This window comes from Pongo abelii, chromosome 17 (assembly GCF_028885655.2).
Source record: "Pongo abelii isolate AG06213 chromosome 17, NHGRI_mPonAbe1-v2.0_pri, whole genome shotgun sequence".
Lineage (NCBI taxonomy): Eukaryota > Metazoa > Chordata > Mammalia > Primates > Hominidae > Pongo > Pongo abelii.
In genome coordinates this window covers 18,683,202-18,707,859 of record NC_072002.2, presented here as the reverse complement: position 1 = coordinate 18,707,859, position 24,658 = coordinate 18,683,202, and positions in this window count along the sequence as shown.

The following is a 24,658-nucleotide window of genomic DNA, read 5'->3' as shown; positions in this document are numbered from 1 at the left end:
ACCCAGCACAGGCCTCGAAGTGCTCCAAATAACCACTTGCAGATTTTACCAAAAGAGTGTTTCAAAACTGCTCTTTCTATAGGTAAGTTCAAGTCTGTGAGTTGAATGCACTCAACACAAAGAAGTTTCTGAGAATGCTTCTGTTCAGTTTTTATGTGAAGATATTCCCTTTTCCAGCATAGGCCTCAAACGGCTCCAAATATCCACTTGCAGATTCTACAAAAAGAGTGTTTCCAAACTTCTCTATCAATTGGTAGGTTCAACTCTGTGAGTTGAATGAACTCATCACAAAGAAGTTTCTGAGAATCCTTCTCTCTAGCTTTTATGTGAAGATATTTCCTTTTCCAACATAGGCCTCAAGGTGCTCCGAATAAACACTTGCAGATTCTACAAACTTAATGTTTCAAAACTGTTCTATCAAAAGGAACGTTGAAGTCTGTGAGTTGAATGCACTCATCACAAAGAAGTTTCTCAGAATGCTTCCGTCTAGTTTTTAGGTGAAGAGATTTCATTTCCCAGCATAGGCCTCAAAGCGCTCCAAATATCCACTTGCAGATTCTATAAGAAGAGTGTTTCCAAACTGCTCTTTCAAAAGGAAGCTTCAAGTCTGTGAGTTGAATGCACTCATCACAAAGAAGTTTCTGAGAATGCTTCCGTCTAGTTTCTATATGAAGATATTTCCTTTTCCAACATAGGCCCCAAAGTGCTCCAAATAAACCCTTGCAGATTCTACAAAAGGAGTGTTTCAAAACTGCTCTTTCTATAGGTAAGTTCAAGTCTGTGAGTTGAATGCACTCAACACAAAGAAGTTTCTGAGAATGCTTCTGTTCAGTTTTTATGTGAAGATATATCCTTTTCCAGCATACGCCTTAAACGGCTCCAAATATCCACTTGCAGATTCTACAAAAAGAGTGTTTCCAAACTTCTCTATCAATTGGTAGGTTCAACTCTGTGAGTTGAATGAACTCATCACAAAGAAGTTTCTGAGAATCCTTCTCTCTAGTTTTTATGTGAAGATATTTCCTTTTCCAGCATAGGCCTCAAAGCGCTCTAAATAAACACATGCAGATTCTACAAACGGAGTGTTTCAAAACTGTTCTATCAAAGGGAACGTTCAAGTCTGTGAGTTGAATGTACTCATCACACAGATGTTTCTCAGAATGCTTCTGCCTAGTTTTTAGGTGAAGAGATTTCATTTCCCAGCATAGGCCTCAAAGCGCTCCAAATATCCACTTGCAGAATCTACGAAAAGAGTGTTTCAAAGCTGCTCTTTCAAAAGCAAGGTTCAAGTCTGTGTGTTGAATGCACTCATCCGAAAGAAGTTTCTGAGAATGCTTCTGTCTAGTTCTTACGTGAAGATATTTCCTTTTCCAGCTTAGGCCTCAAAGCGCTCCAAATAAACACTTGCAAATTCTACAAAAGGAGTGTTTCAAAAGAGTTCTATCAAAAGGAACGTTCAAGTCTGTGAGTTGAATGCACTTATCATACCGAAGTTTCCTGGAATGCTTCTGTCTAGTTTTTATGTGAAGACATTTCCTTTTCCAGCATAGGCCTCAAAGCACTCCAAATATCCACTTGCAGATTCTACAAAAAGAGTGTTTCAAAACTGCTCTATCAAAAGCAAGCTTCAACACTGTGAGTAGAATGCACTCATCACAAAGAAGTTTCTGAGAATGCTTCTGTCTAGTTTTTATGTGAAGATATTTCCTTTTCCAACATAGGCCTCAAAGCGCTCCAAATAAACACTTGCAGATTCTACAAAAGGAGTGTTTCAAAACTGCTCTTTCAAGAGGAACGTTCAAGTCTGTGAGTTGAATGCACTCATCACACAGAAGTTTCTGAGAATGCTTCTGTCTAGTTTTTATGTGAAGACATTTCCTTTTCCAGCATAGGCCTCCAACCGCTCCAAATATCCTCTTGCAGATTCTACAAAAAGAGTGTTTCAAAACTGTTCTATCAAAAGGAAGGTTCAACTCTGTGAGTTGAATGAATGCATCGTGAAGAACTTTCTGAGAATGCTTCTCTGTAGTTTTTAGGTGAAGATATTCCAAAACCCAGCACAGGCCTCGAAGTGCTCCAAATAACCACTTGCAGATTTTACCAAAAGAGTGTTTCAAAACTGCTCTTTCTATAGGGAAGTTCAAGTCTGTGAGTTGAATGCACTCAACACAAAGAAGTTTCTGAGAATGCTTCTGTTCAGTTTTTATGTGAAGATATTTCCTTTTCCAGCATAGGCCTCAAACGGCTCCAAATATCCACTTGCAGATTCTACAAAAAGAGTGTTTCCAAACTTCTCTATCAATTGGTAGGTTCAACTCTGTGAGTTGAATGAACTCATCACAAAGAAGTTTCTGAGAATCCTTCTCTCTAGCTTTTATGTGAAGATATTTCCTTTTCCAACATAGGCCTCAAGGTGCTCCGAATAAACACCTGCAGATTCTACAAACTTAATGTTTCAAAACTGTTCTATCAAAAGGAACGTTGAAGTCTGTGAGTTGAATGCACTCATCACAAAGAAGTTTCTCAGAATGCTTCCGTCTAGTTTTTAGGTGAAGAGATTTCATTTCCCAGCATAGGCCTCAAAGCGCTCCAAATATCCACTTGCAGATTCTATAAGAATAGTGTTTCCAAACTGCTCTTTCAAAAGGAAGCTTCAAGTCTGTGAGTTGAATGCACTCATCACAAAGAAGTTTCTGAGAATGCTTCCGTCTAGTTTCTATATGAAGATATTTCCTTTTCCAACATAGGCCCCAAAGTGCTCCAAATAAACCCTTGCAGATTCTACAAAAGGAGTGTTTCAAAACTGCTCTTTCTATAGGTAAGTTCAAGTCTGTGAGTTGAATGCACTCAACACAAAGAAGTTTCTGAGAATGCTTCTGTTCAGTTTTTATGTGAAGATATTTCCTTTTCCAGCATAGGCCTCAAACGGCTCCAAATATCCACTTGCAGATTCTACAAAAACAGTGTTTCCAAACTTCTCTATCAATTGGTAGGTTCAACTCTGTGAGTTGAATGAACTCATCACAAAGAAGTTTCTGAGAATCCTTCTCTCTAGTTTTTATGTGAAGATATTTCCTTTTCCAACATAGGCCTCAAAGCGCTCCAAATAAACACCTGCAGATTCTACAAACGGAGTGTTTCAAAACTGTTCTATCAAAGGGAACGTTCAAGTCTGTGAGTTGAATGTACTCATCACACAGATGTTTCTCAGAATGCTTCTGTCTAGTTTTTAGGTGAAGAGATTTCATTCCCAGCATAGGCCTCAAAGCGCTCCAAATATCCACTTGCAGAATCTACGAAAAGAGGGTTTCAAAGCTGCTCTTTCAAAAGCAAGGTTCAAGTCTGTGTGTTGAATGCACTCATCTGAAAGAAGTTTCTGAGAATGCTTCTGTCTAGTTCTTACGTGAAGATATTTCCTTTTCCAGCTTAGGCCTCAAAGCGCTCCAAATAAACACTTGCAAATTCTACAAAAGGAGTGTTTCAAAAGAGTTCTATCAAAAGGAACGTTCAAGTCTGTGAGTTGAATGCACTTATCATACCGAAGTTTCCTGGAATGCTTCTGTCTAGTTTTTATGTGAAGACATTTCCTTTTACAGCATAGGCCTCAAAGCACTCCAACTATCCACTTGCAGATTCTACAAAAAGAGTGTTTCAAAACTGCTCTATCAAAAGCAAGCTTCAACACGGTGAGTAGAATGCACTCATCACAAAGAAGTTTCTGAGAATGCTTCTGTCTAGTTTTTATGTGAAGAGATTTCCTTTTCCAACAAAGGCCTCAAAGCGCTCCAAATAAACACTTGCAGATTCTACAAAAGGAGTGTTTCGAAACTGCTCTTTCAAGAGGAACGTTCAAGTCTGTGAGTTGAATGCCCTCATAACACAGAAGTTTCTGAGAATGCTTCTGTCTAGTTTTTATGTGAAGATATTTCCTTTTCCAGCATAGGCCTCAAAACGCTCCAAATATCCTCTTGCAGATAATACCAAAAGAGGGTTTCAAAACTGTTCTATCAAAAGGAAGGTTCAACTCTGTGAGTTGAATGAATGCATCGTGAAGAACTTTCTGAGAATGCTTCTCTGTAGTTTTTAGGTGAAGATATTCCAAAACCCAGCACAGGCCTCGAAGTGCTCCAAATAACCACTTGCAGATTTTACCAAAAGAGTGTTTCAAAACTGCTCTTTCTACAGGTAGGTTCAAGTCTGTGAGTTGAATGCACTCAACACAAAGAAGTTTCTGAGAATGCTTCTGTTCAGTTTTTATGTGAAGATATTTCCTTTTCCAGCATAGGCCTCAAACGGCTCCAAATATCCACTTGCAGATTCTACAAAAAGAGTGTTTCCAAACTTCTCTATCAATTGGTAGGTTCAACTCTGTGAGTTGAATGAACTCATCACAAAGAAGTTTCTGAGAATCCTTCTCTCTAGCTTTTATGTGAAGATATTTCCTTTTCCAACATAGGCCTCAAGGTGCTCCGAATAAACACCTGCAGATTCTACAAACTTAATGTTTCAAAACTGTTCTATCAAAAGGAACGTTGAAGTCTGTGAGTTGAATGCACTCATCACAAAGAAGTTTCTCAGAATGCTTCCGTCTAGTTTTTAGGTGAAGAGATTTCATTTCCCAGCATAGGCCTCAAAGCGCTCCAAATATCCACTTGCAGATTCTATAAGAAGAGTGTTTCCAAACTGCTCTTTCAAAAGGAAGCTTCAAGTCTGTGAGTTGAATGCACTCATCACAAAGAAGTTTCTGAGAATGCTTCCGTCTAGTTTCTATATGAAGATATTTCCTTTTCCAACATAGGCCCCAAAGTGCTCCAAATAAACCCTTGCAGATTCTACAAAAGGAGTGTTTCAAAACTGCTCTTTCTATAGGTAAGTTCAAGTCTGTGAGTTGAATGCACTCAACACAAAGAAGTTTCTGAGAATGCTTCTGTTCAGTTTTTATGTGAAGATATTTCCTTTTCCAGCATAGGCCTCAAACGGCTCCAAATATCCACTTGCAGATTCTACAAAAAGAGTGTTTCCAAACTTCTCTATCAATTGGTAGGTTCAACTCTGTGAGTTGAATGAACTCATCACAAAGAAGTTTCTGAGAATCCTTCTCTCTAGTTTTTATGTGAAGATATTTCCTTTTCCAGCATAGGCCTCAAAGCGCTCCAAATAAACACATGCAGATTCTACAAAAGGAGTGTTTCAAAACTGTTCTATCAAAGGGAACGTTCAAGTGTGTGAGTTGAATGTACTCATCACACAGATGTTTCTCAGAATGCTTCTGTCTAGATTTTAGGTGAAGAGATTTCATTCCCAGCATAGGCCTCAAAGCGCTCCAAATATCCACTTGCAGAATCTACGAAAAGAGTGTTTCAAAGCTGCTCTTTCAAAAGCAAGGTTCAAGTCTGTGTGTTGAATGCACTCATCTGAAAGAAGTTTCTGAGAATGCTTCTGTCTAGTTCTTACGTGAAGATATTTCCTTTTCCAGCTTAGGCCTCAAAGCGCTCCAAATAAACACTTGCAAATTCTACAAAAGGAGTGTTTCAAAAGAGTTCTATCAAAAGGAAAGTTCAAGTCTGTGAGTTGAATGCACTTATCATACCGAAGTTTCCTGGAATGCTTCTGTCTAGTTTTTATGTGAAGACATTTCCTTTTCCAGCATAGGCCTCAAAGCACTCCAAATATCCACTTGCAGATTCTACAAAAAGAGTGTTTCAAAACTGCTCTATCAAAAGCAAGCTTCAACACTGTGAGTAGAATGCACTCATCACAAAGAAGTTTCTGAGAATGCTTCTGTCTAGTTTTTATGTGAAGAGATTTCCTTTTCCAACATAGGCCTCGAAGCGCTCCAAATAAACACTTGCAGATTCTACAAAAGGAGTGTTTCGAAACTGCTCTTTCAAGACGAACGTTCAAGTCTGTGAGTTGAATGCACTCATCACACAGAAGTTTCTGAGAATGCTTCTGTCTAGTTTTTATGTGAAGATATTTCCTTTTCCAGCATAGGCCTCAAAACGCTCCAAATATCCTCTTGCAGATTCTACAAAAAGAGTGTTTCAAAACTGTTCTATCAAAAGGAAGGTTCAAGTCTGTGAGTTGAATGAATGCATCGTGAAGAACTTTCTGAGAATGCTTCTCTGTAGTTTTTAGGTGAAGATATTCCAAAACCCAGCACAGGCCTCGAAGTGCTCCAAATAACCACTTGCAGATTTTACCAAAAGAGTGTTTCAAAACTGCTCTTTCTATAGGTAAGTTCAAGTCTGTGAGTTGAATGCACTCAACACAAAGAAGTTTCTGAGAATGCTTCTGTTCAGTTTTTATGTGAAGACATTTCCTTTTCCAGCATAGGCCTCAAACGGCTCCAAATATCCACTTGCAGATTCTACAAAAAGAGTGTTTCCAAACTTCTCTATCAATTGGTAGGTTCAACTCTGTGAGTTGAATGAACTCATCACAAAGAAGTTTCTGAGAATCCTTCTCTCTAGCTTTTATGTGAAGATATTTCCTTTTCCAACATAGGCCTCAAGGTGCTCCGAATAAACACTTGCAGATTCTACAAACTTAATGTTTCAAAACTGTTCTATCAAAAGGAACGTTGAAGTCTGTGAGTTGAATGCACTCATCACAAAGAAGTTTCTCAGAATGCTTCCGTCTAGTTTTTAGGTGAAGAGATTTCATTTCCCAGCATAGGCCTCAAAGCGCTCCAAATATCCACTTGCAGATTCTATAAGAAGAGTGTTTCCAAACTGCTCTTTCAAAAGGAAGCTTCAAGTCTGTGAGTTGAATGCACTCATCACAAAGAAGTTTCTGAGAATGCTTCCGTCTAGTTTCTATATGAAGATATTTCCTTTTCCAACATAGGCCCCAAAGTGCTCCAAATAAACCCTTGCAGATTCTACAAAAGGAGTGTTTCAAAACTGCTCTTTCTATAGGTAAGTTCAAGTCTGTGAGTTGAATGCACTCAACACAAAGAAGTTTCTGAGAATGCTTCTGTTCAGTTTTTATGTGAAGATATATCCTTTTCCAGCATACGCCTTAAACGGCTCCAAATATCCACTTGCAGATTCTACAAAAAGAGTGTTTCCAAACTTCTCTATCAATTGGTAGGTTCAACTCTGTGAGTTGAATGAACTCATCACAAAGAAGTTTCTGAGAATCCTTCTCTCTAGTTTTTATGTGAAGATATTTCCTTTTCCAGCATAGGCCTCAAAGCGCTCTAAATAAACACATGCAGATTCTACAAACGGAGTGTTTCAAAACTGTTCTATCAAAGGGAACGTTCAAGTCTGTGAGTTGAATGTACTCATCACACAGATGTTTCTCAGAATGCTTCTGCCTAGTTTTTAGGTGAAGAGATTTCATTTCCCAGCATAGGCCTCAAAGCGCTCCAAATATCCACTTGCAGAATCTACGAAAAGAGTGTTTCAAAGCTGCTCTTTCAAAAGCAAGGTTCAAGTCTGTGTGTTGAATGCACTCATCCGAAAGAAGTTTCTGAGAATGCTTCTGTCTAGTTCTTACGTGAAGATATTTCCTTTTCCAGCTTAGGCCTCAAAGCGCTCCAAATAAACACTTGCAAATTCTACAAAAGGAGTGTTTCAAAAGAGTTCTATCAAAAGGAACGTTCAAGTCTGTGAGTTGAATGCACTTATCATACCGAAGTTTCCTGGAATGCTTCTGTCTAGTTTTTATGTGAAGACATTTCCTTTTCCAGCATAGGCCTCAAAGCACTCCAAATATCCACTTGCAGATTCTACAAAAAGAGTGTTTCAAAACTGCTCTATCAAAAGCAAGCTTCAACACTGTGAGTAGAATGCACTCATCACAAAGAAGTTTCTGAGAATGCTTCTGTCTAGTTTTTATGTGAAGATATTTCCTTTTCCAACATAGGCCTCAAAGCGCTCCAAATAAACACTTGCAGATTCTACAAAAGGAGTGTTTCAAAACTGCTCTTTCAAGAGGAACGTTCAAGTCTGTGAGTTGAATGCACTCATCACACAGAAGTTTCTGAGAATGCTTCTGTCTAGTTTTTATGTGAAGACATTTCCTTTTCCAGCATAGGCCTCCAAACGCTCCAAATATCCTCTTGCAGATTCTACAAAAAGAGTGTTTCAAAACTGTTCTATCAAAAGGAAGGTTCAACTCTGTGAGTTGAATGAATGCATCGTGAAGAACTTTCTGAGAATGCTTCTCTGTAGTTTTTAGGTGAAGATATTCCAAAACCCAGCACAGGCCTCGAAGTGCTCCAAATAACCACTTGCAGATTTTACCAAAAGAGTGTTTCAAAACTGCTCTTTCTATAGGGAAGTTCAAGTCTGTGAGTTGAATGCACTCAACACAAAGAAGTTTCTGAGAATGCTTCTGTTCAGTTTTTATGTGAAGATATTTCCTTTTCCAGCATAGGCCTCAAACGGCTCCAAATATCCACTTGCAGATTCTACAAAAAGAGTGTTTCCAAACTTCTCTATCAATTGGTAGGTTCAACTCTGTGAGTTGAATGAACTCATCACAAAGAAGTTTCTGAGAATCCTTCTCTCTAGCTTTTATGTGAAGATATTTCCTTTTCCAACATAGGCCTCAAGGTGCTCCGAATAAACACCTGCAGATTCTACAAACTTAATGTTTCAAAACTGTTCTATCAAAAGGAACGTTGAAGTCTGTGAGTGGAATGCACTCATCACAAAGAAGTTTCTCAGAATGCTTCCGTCTAGTTTTTAGGTGAGGAGATTTCATTTCCCAGCATAGGCCTCAAAGCGCTCCAAATATCCACTTGCAGATTCTATAAGAAGAGTGTTTCCAAACTGCTCTTTCAAAAGGAAGCTTCAAGTCTGTGAGTTGAATGCACTCATCACAAAGAAGTTTCTGAGAATGCTTCCGTCTAGTTTCTATATGAAGATATTTCCTTTTTCAACATAGGCCCCAAAGTGCTCCAAATAAACCCTTGCAGATTCTACAAAAGGAGTGTTTCAAAACTGCTCTTTCTATAGGTAAGTTCAAGTCTGTGAGTTGAATGCACTCAACACAAAGAAGTTTCTGAGAATGCTTCTGTTCAGTTTTTATGTGAAGATATCTCCTTTTCCAGCATAGGCCTTAAACGGCTCCAAATATCCACTTGCAGATTCTACAAAAAGAGTGTTTCCAAACTTCTCTATCAATTGGTAGGTTCAACTCTGTGAGTTGAATGAACTCATCACAAAGAAGTTTCTGAGAATTCTTCTCTCTAGTTTTTATGTGAAGATATTTCCTTTTCCAGCATAGGCCTCAAAGCGCTCCAAATAAACACATGCAGATTCTACAAAAGGAGTGTTTCAAAACTGTTCTATCAAAGGGAACGTTCAAGTCTGTGAGTTGAATGTACTCATCACACAGATGTTTCTCAGAATGCTTCTGCCTAGTTTTTAGGTGAAGAGATTTCATTTCCCAGCATAGGCCTCAAAGCGCTCCAAATATCCACTTGCAGAATCTACGAAAAGAGTGTTTCAAAGCTGCTCTTTCAAAAGCAAGGTTCAACTCTGTGTGTTGAATGCACTCATCCGAAAGAAGTTTCTGAGAATGCTTCTGTCTAGTTCTTACGTGAAGATATTTCCTTTTCCAGCTTAGGCCTCAAAGCGCTCCAAATAAACACTTGCAAATTCAACAAAAGGAGTGTTTCAAAAGAGTTCCATGAAAAGGAAAGTTCAAGTCTGTGAGTTGAATGCACTTATCATACCGAAGTTTCCTGGAATGCTTCTGTCTAGTTTTTATGTGAAGACATTTCCTTTTCCAGCATAGGCCTCAAAGCACTCCAAATATCCACTTGCAGATTCTACAAAAAGAGTGTTTCCAAACTTCTCTATCAATTGGTAGGTTCAACTCTGTGAGTTGAATGAACTCATCACAAAGAAGTTTCTGAGAATCCTTCTCTCTAGCTTTTATGTGAAGATATTTCCTTTTCCAACATAGGCCTCAAGGTGCTCCGAATAAACACTTGCAGATTCTACAAACTTAATGTTTCAAAACTGTTCTATCAAAAGGAACGTTGAAGTCTGTGAGTTGAATGCACTCATCACAAAGAAGTTTCTCAGAATGCTTCCGTCTAGTTTTTAGGTGAAGAGATTTCATTTCCCAGCATAGGCCTCAAAGCGCTCCAAATATCCACTTGCAGATTCTATAAGAAGAGTGTTTCCAAACTGCTCTTTCAAAAGGAAGCTTCAAGTCTGTGAGTTGAATGCACTCATCACAAAGTAGTTTCTGAGAATGCTTCCGTCTAGTTTCTATATGAAGATATTTCCTTTTCCAACATAGGCCCCAAAGTGCTCCAAATAAACCCTTGCAGATTCTACAAAAGGAGTGTTTCAAAACTGCTCTTTCTATAGGTAAGTTCAAGTCTGTGAGTTGAATGCACTCAACACAAAGAAGTTTCTGAGAATGCTTCTGTTCAGTTTTTATGTGAAGATATTTCCTTTTCCAGCATAGGCCTCAAACGGCTCCAAATATCCACTTGCAGATTCTACAAAAAGAGTGTTTCCAAACTTCTCTATCAACTGGTAGGTTCAACTCTGTGAGTTGAATGAACTCATCACAAAGAAGTTTCTGAGAATCCTTCTCTCTAGTTTTTATGTGAAGATATTTCCTTTTCCAGCATAGGCCTCAAAGCGCTCCAAATAAACACATGCAGATTCTACAAAAGGAGTGTTTCAAAACTGTTCTATCAAAGGGAACGTTCAAGTGTGTGAGTTGAATGTACTCATCACACAGATGTTTCTCAGAATGCTTCTGTCTAGATTTTAGGTGAAGAGATTTCATTCCCAGCATAGGCCTCAAAGCGCTCCAAATATCCACTTGCAGAATCTACGAAAAGAGTGTTTCAAAGCTGCTCTTTCAAAAGCAAGGTTCAAGTCTGTGTGTTGAATGCACTCATCTGAAAGAAGTTTCTGAGAATGCTTCTGTCTAGTTCTTACGTGAAGATATTTCCTTTTCCAGCTTAGGCCTCAAAGCGCTCCAAATAAACACTTGCAAATTCTACAAAAGGAGTGTTTCAAAAGAGTTCTATCAAAAGGAACGTTCAAGTCTGTGAGTTGAATGCACTTATCATACCGAAGTTTCCTGGAATGCTTCTGTCTAGTTTTTATGTGAAGACATTTCCTTTTCCAGCATAGGCCCCAAAGCACTCCAAATATCCACTTGCAGATTCTACAAAAAGAGTGTTTCCAAACTTCTCTATCAATTGGTAGGTTCAACTCTGTGAGTTGAATGAACTCATCACAAAGAAGTTTCTGAGAATCCTTCTCTCTAACTTTTATGTGAAGATATTTCCTTTTCCAACATAGGCCTCAAGGTGCTCCGAATAAACACTTGCAGATTCTACAAACTTAATGTTTCAAAACTGTTCTATCAAAAGGAACGTTGAAGTCTGTGAGTTGAATGCACTCATCACAAAGAAGTTTCTCAGAATGCTTCCGTCTAGTTTTTAGGTGAAGAGATTTCATTTCCCAGCATAGGCCTCAAAGCGCTCCAAATATCCACTTGCAGATTCTATAAGAAGAGTGTTTCCAAACTGCTCTTTCAAAAGGAAGCTTCAAGTCTGTGAGTTGAATGCACTTATCATACCGAAGTTTCCTGGAATGCTTCTGTCTAGTTTTTATGTGAGGACATTTCCTTTTACAGCATAGGCCTCAAAGCACTCCAAATATCCTCTTGCAGATTCTACAAAAAGAGTGTTTCAAAACTGCTCTATCAAAAGCAAGCTTCAACACTGTAAGTAGAATGCACTCATCACAAAGAAGTTTCTGAGAATGCTTCTGTCTAGTTTTTATGTGAAGAGATTTCCTTTTCCAACACAGGCCTCAAAGCGCTCCAAATAAACACTTGCAGATTCTATAAAAGGAGTGTTTCGAAACTGCTCTTTCAAGACGAACGTTCAAGTCTGTGAGTTGAATGCACTCATCACACAGAAGTTTCTGAGAATGCTTCTGTCTAGTTTTTATGTGAAGATATTTCCTTTTCCAGCATAGGCCTCAAAACGCTCCAAATATCCTCTTGCAGATTCTACAAAAAGAGTGTTTCAAAACTGTTCTATCAAAAGGAAGGTTCAACTCTGTGAGTTGAATGACTGCATCGTGAAGAACTTTCTGAGAATGCTTCTCTGTAGTTTTTAGGTGAAGATATTCCAAAACCCAGCACTGGCCTCGAAGTGCTCCCAATAACCACTTGCAGATTTTACCAAAAGAGTGTTTCAAAACTGCTCTTTCTATAGGTAAGTTCAAGTCTGTGAGTTGAATGCACTCAACACAAAGAAGTTTCTGAGAATGCTTCTGTTCAGTTTTTATGTGAAGATATTCCCTTTTCCAGCATAGGCCTCAAACGGCTCCAAATATCCACTTGCAGATTCTACAAAAAGAGTGTTTCCAAACTTCTCTATCAATTGGTAGGTTCAACTCTGTGAGTTGAATGAACTCATCACAAAGAAGTTTCTGAGAATCCTTCTCTCTAGCTTTTATGTGAAGATATTTCCTTTTCCAACATAGGCCTCAAGGTGCTCCGAATAAACACCTGCAGATTCTACAAACTTAATGTTTCAAAACTGTTCTATCAAAAGGAACGTGGAAGTCTGTGAGTTGAATGCACTCATCACAAAGAAGTTTCTCAGAATGCTTCCGTCTAGTTTTTAGGTGAAGAGATTTCATTTCCCAGCATAGGCCTCAAAGCGCTCCAAATATCCACTTGCAGATTCTATAAGAAGAGTGTTTCCAAACTGCTCTTTCAAAAGGAAGCTTCAAGTCTGTGAGTTGAATGCACTCATCACAAAGAAGTTTCTGAGAATGCTTCCGTCTAGTTTCTATATGAAGATATTTCCTTTTCCAACATAGGCCCCAAAGTGCTCCAAATAAACCCTTGCAGATTCTACAAAAGGAGTGTTTCAAAACTGCTCTTTCTATAGGTAAGTTCAAGTCTGTGAGTTGAATGCACTCAACACAAAGAAGTTTCTGAGAATGCTTCTGTTCAGTTTTTATGTGAAGATATTTCCTTTTCCAGCATAGGCCTCAAACGGCTCCAAATATCCACTTGCAGATTCTACAAAAAGAGTGTTTCCAAACTTCTCTATCAACTGGTAGGTTCAACTCTGTGAGTTGAATGAACTCATCACAAAGAAGTTTCTGAGAATCCTTCTCTCTAGTTTTTATGTGAAGATATTTCCTTTTCCAGCATAGGCCTCAAAGCGCTCCAAATAAACACATGCAGATTCTACAAAAGGAGTGTTTCAAAACTGTTCTATCAAAGGGAACGTTCAAGTGTGTGAGTTGAATGTACTCATCACACAGATGTTTCTCAGAATGCTTCTGTCTAGATTTTAGGTGAAGAGATTTCATTCCCAGCATAGGCCTCAAAGCGCTCCAAATATCCACTTGCAGAATCTACGAAAAGAGTGTTTCAAAGCTGCTCTTTCAAAAGCAAGGTTCAAGTCTGTGTGTTGAATGCACTCATCTGAAAGAAGTTTCTGAGAATGCTTCTGTCTAGTTCTTACGTGAAGATATTTCCTTTTCCAGCTTAGGCCTCAAAGCGCTCCAAATAAACACTTGCAAATTCTACAAAAGGAGTGTTTCAAAAGAGTTCTATCAAAAGGAACGTTCAAGTCTGTGAGTTGAATGCACTTATCATACCGAAGTTTCCTGGAATGCTTCTGTCTAGTTTTTATGTGAAGACACTTCCTTTTACAGCATAGGCCTCAAAGCACTCCAACTATCCACTTGCAGATTCTACAAAAAGAGTGTTTCAAAACTGCTCTATCAAAAGCAAGCTTCAACACTGTGAGTAGAATGCACTCATCACAAAGAAGTTTCTGAGAATGCTTCTGTCTAGTTTTTATGTGAAGAGATTTCCTTTTCCAACATAGGCCTCAAAGCGCTCCAAATAAACACTTGCAGATTCTACAAAAGGAGTGTTTCGAAACTGCTCTTTCAAGAGGAACGTTCAAGTCTGTGAGTTGAATGCCCTCATAACACAGAAGTTTCTGAGAATGCTTCTGTCTAGTTTTTATGTGAAGATATTTCCTTTTCCAGCATAGGCCTCAAAACGCTCCAAATATCCTCTTGCAGATAATACCAAAAGAGGGTTTCAAAACTGTTCTATCAAAAGGAAGGTTCAACTCTGTGAGTTGAATGAATGCATCGTGAAGAACTTTCTGAGAATGCTTCTCTGTAGTTTTTAGGTGAAGATATTCCAAAACCCAGCACAGGCCTCGAAGTGCTCCAAATAACCACTTGCAGATTTTACCAAAAGAGTGTTTCAAAACTGCTCTTTCTACAGGTAAGTTCAAGTCTGTGAGTTGAATGCACTCAACACAAAGAAGTTTCTGAGAATGCTTCTGTTCAGTTTTTATGTGAAGATATTTCCTTTTCCAGCATAGGCCTCAAACGGCTCCAAATATCCACTTGCAGATTCTACAAAAAGAGTGTTTCCAAACTTCTCTATCAATTGGTAGGTTCAACTCTGTGAGTTGAATGAACTCATCACAAAGAAGTTTCTGAGAATCCTTCTCTCTAGCTTTTATGTGAAGATATTTCCTTTTCCAACATAGGCCTCAAGGTGCTAGGAATAAACACCTGCAGATTCTACAAACTTAATGTTTCAAAACTGTTCTATCAAAAGGAACGTTGAAGTCTGTGAGTTGAATGCACTCATCACAAAGAAGTTTCTCAGAATGCTTCCGTCTAGTTTTTAGGTGAAGAGATTTCATTTCCCAGCATAGGCCTCAAAGCGCTCCAAATATCCACTTGCAGATTCTATAAGAAGAGTGTTTCCAAACTGCTCTTTCAAAAGGAAGCTTCAAGTCTGTGAGTTGAATGCACTCATCACAAAGAAGTTTCTGAGAATGCTTCCGTCTAGTTTCTATATGAAGATATTTCCTTTTCCAACATAGGCCCCAAAGTGCTCCAAATAAACCCTTGCAGATTCTACAAAAGGAGTGTTTCAAAACTGCTCTTTCTATAGGTAAGTTCAAGTCTGTGAGTTGAATGCACTCAACACAAAGAAGTTTCTGAGAATGCTTCTGTTCAGTTTTTATGTGAAGATATATCCTTTTCCAGCATAGGCCTTAAACGGCTCCAAATATCCACTTGCAGATTCTACAAAAAGAGTGTTTCCAAACTTCTCTATCAATTGGTAGGTTCAACTCTGTGAGTTGAATGAACTCATCACAAAGAAGTTTCTGAGAATCCTTCTCTCTAGTTTTTATGTGAAGATATTTCCTTTTCCAGCATAGGCCTCAAAGCGCTCTAAATAAACACATGCAGATTCTACAAAAGGAGTGTTTCAAAACTGTTCTATCAAAGGGAACGTTCAAGTCTGTGAGTTGAATGTACTCATCACACAGATGTTTCTCAGAATGCTTCTGCCTAGTTTTTAGGTGAAGAGATTTCATTTCCCAGCATAGGCCTCAAAGCGCTCCAAATATCCACTTGCAGAATCTACGAAAAGAGTGTTTCAAAGCTGCTCTTTCAAAAGCAAGGTTCAAGTCTGTGTGTTGAATGCACTCATCCGAAAGAAGTTTCTGAGAATGCTTCTGTCTAGTTCTTACGTGAAGATATTTCCTTTTCCAGCTTAGGCCTCAAAGCGCTCCAAATAAACACTTGCAAATTCTACAAAAGGAGTGTTTCAAAAGAGTTCTATCAAAAGGAACGTTCAAGTCTGTGAGTTGAATGCACTTATCATACCGAAGTTTCCTGGAATGCTTCTGTCTAGTTTTTATGTGAAGACATTTCCTTTTCCAGCATAGGCCTCAAAGCACTCCAAATATCCACTTGCAGATTCTACAAAAAGAGTGTTTCAAAACTGCTCTATCAAAAGCAAGCTTCAACACTGTGAGTAGAATGCACTCATCACAAAGAAGTTTCTGAGAATGCTTCTGTCTAGTTTTTATGTGAAGATATTTCCTTTTCCAACATAGGCCTCAAAGCGCTCCAAATAAACACTTGCAGATTCTACAAAAGGAGTGTTTCAAAACTGCTCTTTCAAGAGGAACGTTCAAGTCTGTGAGTTGAATGCACTCATCGCACAGAAGTTTCTGAGAATGCTTCTGTCTAGTTTTTATGTGAAGACATTTCCTTTTCCAGCATAGGCCTCAAAACGCTCCAAATATCCTCTTGCAGATTCTACAAAAAGAGTGTTTCAAAACTGTTCTATCAAAAGGAAGGTTCAACTCTGTGAGTTGAATGAATGCATCGTGAAGAACTTTCTGAGAATGCTTCTCTGTAGTTTTTAGGTGAAGATATTCCAAAACCCAGCACAGGCCTCGAAGTGCTCCAAATAACCACTTGCAGATTTTACCAAAAGAGTGTTTCAAAACTGCTCTTTCTATAGGGAAGTTCAAGTCTGTGAGTTGAATGCACTCAACACAAAGAAGTTTCTGAGAATGCTTCTGTTCAGTTTTTATGTGAAGATATTCCCTTTTCCAGCATAGGCCTCAAACGGCTCCAAATATCCACTTGCAGAATCTACGAAAAGAGTGTTTCAAAGCTGCTCTTTCAAAAGCAAGGTTCAAGTCTGTGTGTTGAATGCACTCATCTGAAAGAAGTTTCTGAGAATGCTTCTGTCTAGTTCTTACGTGAAGATATTTCCTTTTCCAGCTTAGGCCTCAAAGCGCTCCAAATAAACACTTGCAAATTCTACAAAAGGAGTGTTTCAAAAGAGTTCTATCAAAAGGAACGTTCAAGTCTGTGAGTTGAATGCACTTATCATACCGAAGTTTCCTGGAATGCTTCTGTCTAGTTTTTATGTGAAGACATTTCCTTTTCCAGCATAGGCCTCAAAGCACTCCAAATATCCACTTGCAGATTCTACAAAAAGAGTGTTTCCAAACTTCTCTATCAATTGGTAGGTTCAACTCTGTGAGTTGAATGAACTCATCACAAAGAAGTTTCTGAGAATCCTTCTCTCTAACTTTTATGTGAAGATATTTCCTTTTCCAACATAGGCCTCAAGGTGCTCCGAATAAACACTTGCAGATTCTACAAACTTAATGTTTCAAAACTGTTCTATCAAAAGGAACGTTGAAGTCTGTGAGTTGAATGCACTCATCACAAAGAAGTTTCTCAGAATGCTTCCGTCTAGTTTTTAGGTGAAGAGATTTCATTTCCCAGCATAGGCCTCAAAGCGCTCCAAATATCCACTTGCAGATTCTATAAGAAGAGTGTTTCCAAACTGCTCTTTCAAAAGGAAGCTTCAAGTCTGTGAGTTGAATGCACTCATCACAAAGAAGTTTCTGAGAATGCTTCCGTCTAGTTTCTATATGAAGATATTTCCTTTTCCAACATAGGCCCCAAAGTGCTCCAAATAAACCCTTGCAGATTCTACAAAAGGAGTGTTTCAAAACTGCTCTTTCTATAGGTAAGTTCAAGTCTGTGAGTTGAATGCACTCAACACAAAGAAGTTTCTGAGAATGCTTCTGTTCAGTTTTTATGTGAAGATATTTCCTTTTCCAGCATAGGCCTCAAACGGCTCCAAATATCCACTTGCAGATTCTACAAAAAGAGTGTTTCCAAACTTCTCTATCAACTGGTAGGTTCAACTCTGTGAGTTGAATGAACTCATCACAAAGAAGTTTCTGAGAATCCTTCTCTCTAGTTTTTATGTGAAGATATTTCCTTTTCCAACATAGGCCTCAAAGCGCTCCAAATAAACACATGCAGATTCTACAAACGGAGTGTTTCAAAACTGTTCTATCAAAGGGAACGTTCAAGTCTGTGAGTTGAATGTACTCATCACACAGATGTTTCTCAGAATGCTTCTGTCTAGTTTTTAGGTGAAGAGATTTCATTCCCAGCATAGGCCTCAAAGCGCTCCAAATATCCACTTGCAGAATCTACGAAAAGAGTGTTTCAAAGCTGCTCTTTCAAAAGCAAGGTTCAAGTCTGTGTGTTGAATGCACTCATCTGAAAGAAGTTTCTGAGAATGCTTCTGTCTAGTTCTTACGTGAAGATATTTCCTTTTCCAGCTTAGGCCTCAAAGCGCTCCAAATAAACACTTGCAAATTCTACAAAAGGAGTGTTTCAAAAGAGTTCTATCAAAAGGAACGTTCAAGTCTGTGAGTTGAATGCACTTATCATACCGAAGTTTCCTGGAATGCTTCTGTCTAGTTTTTATGTGAGGACATTTCCTTTTACAGCATAGGCCTCAAAGCACTCCAAATATCCACTTGCAGATTCTACAAAAAGAGTGTTTCAAAACTGCTCTATCAAAAGCAAGCTTCAACACTGTGAGTAGAATGCACTCATCACAAAGAAGTTTCTGAGAATGCTTCTGTCTAGTTTTTATGTGAAGAGATTTCCTTTTCCAACACAGGCCTCAAAGCGCTCCCAATAAACACTTGCAGATTCTATAAAAGGAGTGTTTCGAAACTGCTCTTTCAAGACGAACGTTCAAGTCTGTGAGTTGAATGCACTCATCACACAGAAGTTTCTGAGAATGCTTCTGTCTAGTTTTTATGTGAAGATATTTCCTTTTCCAGCATAGGCCTCAAAACGCTCCAAATATCCTCTTGCAGATTCTACAAAAAGAGTGTTTCAAAACTGTTCTATCAAAAGGAAGGTTCAACTCTGTGAGTTGAATGACTGCATCGTGAAGAACTTTCTGAGAATGCTTCTCTGTAGTTTTTAGGTGAAGATATTCCAAAACCCAGCACTGGCCTCGAAGTGCACCCAATAACCACTTGCAGATTTTACCAAAAGAGTGTTTCAAAACTGCTCTTTCTATAGGTAAGTTCAAGTCTGTGAGTTGAATGCACTCAACACAAAGAAGTTTCTGAGAATGCTTCTGTTCAGTTTTTATGTGAAGATATTCCCTTTTCCAGCATAGGCCTCAAACGGCTCCAAATATCCACTTGCAGATTCTACAAAAAGAGTGTTTCCAAACTTCTCTATCAATTGGTAGGTTCAACTCTGTGAGTTGAATGAACTCATCACAAAGAAGTTTCTGAGAATCCTTCTCTCTAGCTTTTATGTGAAGATATTTCCTTTTCCAACATAGGCCTCAAGGTGCTCCGAATAAACACTTGCAGATTCTACAAACTTAATGTTTCAAAACTGTTCTATCAAAAGGAACGTTGAAGTCTGTGAGTTGAATGCACTCATCACAAAGAAGTTTCTCAGAATGCTTCCGTCTAGTTTTTAGGTGAAGAGATTTCATTTCCCAGCATAGGCCTCAAAGCGCTCCAAATATCCACTTGCAGATTCTATAAGAAGAGTGTTTCCAAACTGCTCTTTCAAAAGGAAGCTTCAAGTCTGTGAGTTGAATGCACTCATCACAAAGAAGTTTCTGAGAATGCTTCCGTCTAGTTTCTATATGAAGATATTTCCTTTTCCAACATAGGCCCCAAAGTGCTCCAAATAAACCCTTGCAGATTCTACAAAAGGAGTGTTTCAAAACTGCTCTTTCTATAGGTAAGTTCAAGTCTGTGAGTTGAATGCACTCAACACAAAGAAGTTTCTGAGAATGCTTCTGTTCAGTTTTTATGTGAAGATATTTCCTTTTCCAGCATAGGCCTCAAACGGCTCCAAATATCCACTTGCAGATTCTACAAAAAGAGTGTTTCCAAACTTCTCTATCAACTGGTAGGTTCAACTCTGTGAGTTGAATGAACTCATCACAAAGAAGTTTCTGAGAATCCTTCTCTCTAGTTTTTATGTGAAGATATTTCCTTTTCCAACATAGGCCTCAAAGCGCTCCAAATAAACACATGCAGATTCTACAAACGGAGTGTTTCAAAACTGTTCTATCAAAGGGAACGTTCAAGTCTGTGAGTTGAATGTACTCATCACACAGATGTTTCTCAGAATGCTTCTGTCTAGTTTTTAGGTGAAGAGATTTCATTCCCAGCATAGGCCTCAAAGCGCTCCAAATATCCACTTGCAGAATCTACGAAAAGAGTGTTTCAAAGCTGCTCTTTCAAAAGCAAGGTTCAAGTCTGTGTGTTGAATGCACTCATCTGAAAGAAGTTTCTGAGAATGCTTCTGTCTAGTTCTTACGTGAAGATATTTCCTTTTCCAGCTTAGGCCTCAAAGCGCTCCAAATAAACACTTGCAAATTCTACAAAAGGAGTGTTTCAAAAGAGTTCTATCAAAAGGAACGTTCAAGTCTGTGAGTTGAATGCACTTATCATACCGAAGTTTCCTGGAATGCTTCCGTCTAGTTTTTATGTGAGGACATTTCCTTTTCCAGCATAGGCCTCAAAGCACTCCAAATATCCACTTGCAGATTCTACAAAAAGAGTGTTTCAAAACTGCTCTATCAAAAGCAAGCTTCAACACTGTGAGTAGAATGCACTCATCACAAAGAAGTTTCTGAGAATGCTTCTGTCTAGTTTTTATGTGAAGAGATTTCCTTTTCCAACACAGGCCTCAAAGCGCTCCAAATAAACACTTGCAGATTCTATAAAAGGAGTGTTTCGAAACTGCTCTTTCAAGACGAACGTTCAAGTCTGTGAGTTGAATGCACTCATCACACAGAAGTTTCTGAGAATGCTTCTGTCTAGTTTTTATGTGAAGATATTTCCTTTTCCAGCATAGGCCTCAAAACGCTCCAAATATCCTCTTGCAGATTCTACAAAAAGAGTGTTTCAAAACTGTTCTATCAAAAGGAAGGTTCAACTCTGTGAGTTGAATGACTGCATCGTGAAGAACTTTCTGAGAATGCTTCTCTGTAGTTTTTAGGTGAAGATATTCCAAAACCCAGCACAGGCCTCGAAGTGCTCCAAATAACCACTTGCAGATTTTACCAAAAGAGTGTTTCAAAACTGCTCTTTCTATAGGTAAGTTCAAGTCTGTGAGTTGAATGCACTCAACACAAAGAAGTTTCTGAGAATGCTTCTGTTCAGTTTTTATGTGAAGATATTCCCTTTTCCAGCATAGGCCTCAAACGGCTCCAAATATCCACTTGCAGATTCTACAAAAAGAGTGTTTCCAAACTTCTCTATCAATTGGTAGGTTCAACTCTGTGAGTTGAATGAACTCATCACAAAGAAGTTTCTGAGAATCCTTCTCTCTAGCTTTTATGTGAAGATATTTCCTTTTCCAACATAGGCCTCAAGGTGCTCCGAATAAACACTTGCAGATTCTACAAACTTAATGTTTCAAAACTGTTCTATCAAAAGGAACGTTGAAGTCTGTGAGTTGAATGCACTCATCACAAAGAAGTTTCTCAGAATGCTTCCGTCTAGTTTTTAGGTGAAGAGATTTCATTTCCCAGCATAGGCCTCAAAGCGCTCCAAATATCCACTTGCAGATTCTATAAGAAGAGTGTTTCCAAACTGCTCTTTCAAAAGGAAGCTTCAAGTCTGTGAGTTGAATGCACTCATCACAAAGAAGTTTCTGAGAATGCTTCCGTCTAGTTTCTATATGAAGATATTTCCTTTTCCAACATAGGCCCCAAAGTGCTCCAAATAAACCCTTGCAGATTCTACAAAAGGAGTGTTTCAAAACTGCTCTTTCTATAGGTAAGTTCAAGTCTGTGAGTTGAATGCACTCAACACAAAGAAGTTTCTGAGAATGCTTCTGTTCAGTTTTTATGTGAAGATATTTCCTTTTCCAGCATAGGCCTCAAACGGCTCCAAATATCCACTTGCAGATTCTACAAAAACAGTGTTTCCAAACTTCTCTATCAATTGGTAGGTTCAACTCTGTGAGTTGAATGAACTCATCACAAAGAAGTTTCTGAGAATCCTTCTCTCTAGTTTTTATGTGAAGATATTTCCTTTTCCAGCATAGGCCTCAAAGCGCTCCAAATAAACACATGCAGATTCTACAAAAGGAGTGTTTCAAAACTGTTCTATCAAAGGGAACGTTCAAGTGTGTGAGTTGAATGTACTCATCACACAGATGTTTCTCAGAATGCTTCTGTCTAGATTTTAGGTGAAGAGATTTCATTCCCAGCATAGGCCTCAAAGCGCTCCAAATATCCACTTGCAGAATCTACGAAAAGAGTGTTTCAAAGCTGCTCTTTCAAAAGCAAGGTTCAAGTCTGTGTGTTGAATGCACTCATCTGAAAGAAGTTTCTGAGAATGCTTCTGTCTAGTTCTTACGTGAAGATATTTCCTTTTCCAGCTTAGGCCTCAAAGCGCTCCAAATAAACACTTGCAAATTCTACAAAAGGAGTGTTTCAAAAGAGTTCTATCAAAAGGAACGTTCAAGTCTGTGAGTTGAATGCACTTATCATACCGAAGTTTCCTGGAATGCTTCTGTCTAGTTTTTATGTGAGGACATTTCCTTTTCCAGCATAGGCCTCAAAGCACTCCAAATATCCACTTGCAGATTCTACAAAAAGAGTGTTTCAAAACTGCTCTATCAAAAGCAAGCTTCAACACTGTGAGTAGAATGCACTCATCACAAAGAAGTTTCTGAGAATGCTTCTGTCTAGTTTTTATGTGAAGAGATTTCCTTTTCCAACACAGGCCTCAAAGCGCTCCAAATAAACACTTGCAGATTCTATAAAAGGAGTGTTTCGAAACTGCTCTTTCAAGACGAACGTTCAAGTCTGTGAGTTGAATGCACTCATCACACAGAAGTTTCTGAGAATGCTTCTGTCTAGTTTTTATGTGAAGATATTTCCTTTTCCAGCATAGGCCTCAAAACGCTCCAAATATCCTCTTGCAGATTCTACAAAAAGAGTGTTTCAAAACTGTTCTATCAAAAGGAAGGTTCAACTCTGTGAGTTGAATGACTGCATCGTGAAGAACTTTCTGAGAATGCTTCTCTGTAGTTTTTAGGTGAAGATATTCCAAAACCCAGCACAGGCCTCGAAGTGCTCCAAATAACCACTTGCAGATTTTACCAAAAGAGTGTTTCAAAACTGCTCTTTCTATAGGTAAGTTCAAGTCTGTGAGTTGAATGCACTCAACACAAAGAAGTTTCTGAGAATGCTTCTGTTCAGTTTTTATGTGAAGATATTTCCTTTTCCAGCATAGGCCTCAAACGGCTCCAAATATCCACTTGCAGATTCTACAAAAAGAGTGTTTCCAAACTTCTCTATCAACTGGTAGGTTCAACTCTGTGAGTTGAATGAACTCATCACAAAGAAGTTTCTGAGAATCCTTCTCTCTAGTTTTTATGTGAAGATATTTCCTTTTCCAGCATAGACCTCAAAGCGCTCCAAATAAACACATGCAGATTCTACAAAAGGAGTGTTTCAAAACTGTTCTATCAAAGGGAACGTTCAAGTGTGTGAGTTGAATGTACTCATCACACAGATGTTTCTCAGAATGCTTCTGTCTAGATTTTAGGTGAAGAGATTTCATTCCCAGCATAGGCCTCAAAGCGCTCCAAATATCCACTTGCAGAATCTACGAAAAGAGTGTTTCAAAGCTGCTCTTTCAAAAGCAAGGTTCAAGTCTGTGTGTTGAATGCACTCATCTGAAAGAAGTTTCTGAGAATGCTTCTGTCTAGTTCTTACGTGAAGATATTTCCTTTTCCAGCTTAGGCCTCAAAGCGCTCCAAATAAACACTTGCAAATTCTACAAAAGGAGTGTTTCAAAAGAGTTCTATCAAAAGGAACGTTCAAGTCTGTGAGTTGAATGCACTTATCATACCGAAGTTTCCTGGAATGCTTCTGTCTAGTTTTTATGTGAAGACATTTCCTTTTCCAGCATAGGCCTCAAAGCACTCCAAATATCCACTTGCAGATTCTACAAAAAGAGTGTTTCCAAACTTCTCTATCAATTGGTAGGTTCAACTCTGTGAGTTGAATGAACTCATCACAAAGAAGTTTCTGAGAATCCTTCTCTCTAACTTTTATGTGAAGATATTTCCTTTTCCAACATAGGCCTCAAGGTGCTCCGAATAAACACTTGCAGATTCTACAAACATAATGTTTCAAAACTGTTCTATCAAAAGGAACGTTGAAGTCTGTGAGTTGAATGCACTCATCACAAAGAAGTTTCTCAGAATGCTTCCGTCTAGTTTTTAGGTGAAGAGATTTCATTTCCCAGCATAGGCCTCAAAGCGCTCCAAATATCCACTTGCAGATTCTATAAGAAGAGTGTTTCCAAACTGCTCTTTCAAAAGGAAGCTTCAAGTCTGTGAGTTGAATGCACTCATCACAAAGTAGTTTCTGAGAATGCTTCCGTCTAGTTTCTATATGAAGATATTTCCTTTTCCAACATAGGCCCCAAAGTGCTCCAAATAAACCCTTGCAGATTCTACAAAAGGAGTGTTTCAAAACTGCTCTTTCTATAGGTAAGTTCAAGTCTGTGAGTTGAATGCACTCAACACAAAGAAGTTTCTGAGAATGCTTCTGTTCAGTTTTTATGTGAAGATATTTCCTTTTCCAGCATAGGCCTCAAACGGCTCCAAATATCCACTTGCAGATTCTACAAAAAGAGTGTTTCCAAACTTCTCTATCAACTGGTAGGTTCAACTCTGTGAGTTGAATGAACTCATCACAAAGAAGTTTCTGAGAATCCTTCTCTCTAGTTTTTATGTGAAGATATTTCCTTTTCCAACATAGGCCTCAAAGCGCTCCAAATAAACACATGCAGATTCTACAAACGGAGTGTTTCAAAACTGTTCTATCAAAGGGAACGTTCAAGTCTGTGAGTTGAATGTACTCATCACACAGATGTTTCTCAGAATGCTTCTGTCTAGTTTTTAGGTGAAGAGATTTCATTCCCAGCATAGGCCTCAAAGCGCTCCAAATATCCACTTGCAGA